General features: G+C 25.7%; 1 long non-coding RNA gene across 1 annotated transcript in view; it reads left to right on the forward strand.

Moving 5' to 3' along the window:
* The window catches only part of LOC106691522 (uncharacterized), a 7,607-nt gene extending 6,470 nt beyond the window's left edge, over positions 1 to 1,137 (forward strand). Inside the window, exon 3 of the long non-coding RNA XR_001344800.2 lies at positions 614 to 1,137. This is a non-coding gene — a long non-coding RNA (uncharacterized lncRNA). The remainder of the gene's footprint in view (positions 1 to 613) is intronic.
* Positions 1,138 to 1,706: the final 569 nt, after the last annotated feature.

Here is a 1,706-nt window from a genome sequence, read left to right on the forward strand (position 1 = left end):
TTTTAAAGTAGAGTAAATTTGCTAATATTCCATCCCTAAAAGAGTTCTTTTGGTGCTTTTATTTCCAAAATACTATTTTTCTAAACCAATTTTTTCTTAATGAAAAAAATCAGCTCGTAAATTTATTTTGGCAAATACTATGAAAACTAATATTCAAAAGGGCATGATTATATTATATTATGTTCAGATTCCTAGTGTTCACATGAGATCGCAATTAAAATCAAAATTATTAAGAAAATGGTGGAGCTACTTAGAAAATGGTGGACTTTCTGATGTCGAAGCTAAGTTCAATTTGAATAAACAATGTTCTTCTCTTCTAGAAGTGGTTATGATGGTTCTACCTCTAATAATTCATTAGTATACTTTAAATATTATAGGTATGCCCAAAATGGTAGATCTTCGGATTTTTTTTTTTTATATTTGGAAATTACAAGAATTTCTATAAATTGATCCCTATCAACAAGACCAATATTGAAATGTGTACTAAATATCATCTCAAGAATGTCAATAAAATATAACCACATTCTTTGGTAGGGATATATGATAGTAAAAAGCATCAACTCCTACAATGTTATCTCAGATTGGAATAATTTTACATATATTATTTTTTCAGGTTTGAAAATTTCAAATGGTTATCTATCTATTATGAAGACTTATTTACAGACTAACAGCAAGTGATATTGTAGCATTGGTAAAAAAAAAAAAAAAAAAAAAAAATTAAATTACCTGCATAACAGACAAATATACTACATGCAGTTAACCCTTCAGCACTCCTTAAAATGTTATAACGTAATGAAAAGATATTTGTATATAATTGTTCTTTGTATTTGTATTTGAAATTGTCAATAAATGATGGAATATGAACAAAAAAAATTGTGTTTAACATACCCATCAAGAACTTCACCTGAAGGTGCCTATGCACTGGGCCAGTGAAGGCTAGCTATCAGCAGCCCATTTTAGGATATGCTACTTAAAACTAAAACTTTTTTTTTGCTTGGTCTATTTTTTTAAAATACTAAACCAAAACATTAATTTTGAGATCTGAAATTATCATACAGAAGAAATAATTGAGAGTAGATAACTCCATAAATATATGATTGACAGTATGTGAACTAATAAAGAGATTATTTGTTCAGAGCCAGTCTAATTATTATTTATCTAAACTAAAAGAAAAAGAGAAATAGCTGGTAAAGCTAATGCAATATTATATAAGTGTAATGTATAAAACTTATATAAAGGTATAAAAAAACATAAATATATAAAAATAAAAAAAAAAGTGAGAAAGTTAAAAATGAAAAATAAAAAACAGTGGTATTAATTGAAATTATAAGTTTATATTTATTTGTTTCGCATAGTAAAACAAACCTGGTCTTACCAGATGGTAATATTTATTGGTTGATGTCAAAATAACATATACTAATAATATACTATTAATTATAATTAATTATTAGGGTGTTGTGGAGGATATAATGGTTTATTAGCTAACACTACATAATTTTTCTACAGATAAAACCAATGATTTAATTTATATAATACAACTAAACTACAAAACACCACTAGAAAAGACAAAAATTAAACTAAAATATTGCTAATTTGGAGAATAGATCTAATAATATAATAATAATAACAATTTTCCCAAGGTGGTTGATGAAAATATCAGGATCTGGGCAAAGAAATAAAGCAATTATACCAACTAGAAAAAGTCA

This window comes from Halyomorpha halys, unplaced genomic scaffold (genome assembly GCF_000696795.3).
Source record: "Halyomorpha halys isolate HHAL.00 unplaced genomic scaffold, Hhal_1.1 Scaffold2450.1, whole genome shotgun sequence".
In the NCBI taxonomy this organism is placed as follows: domain Eukaryota; kingdom Metazoa; phylum Arthropoda; class Insecta; order Hemiptera; family Pentatomidae; genus Halyomorpha; species Halyomorpha halys.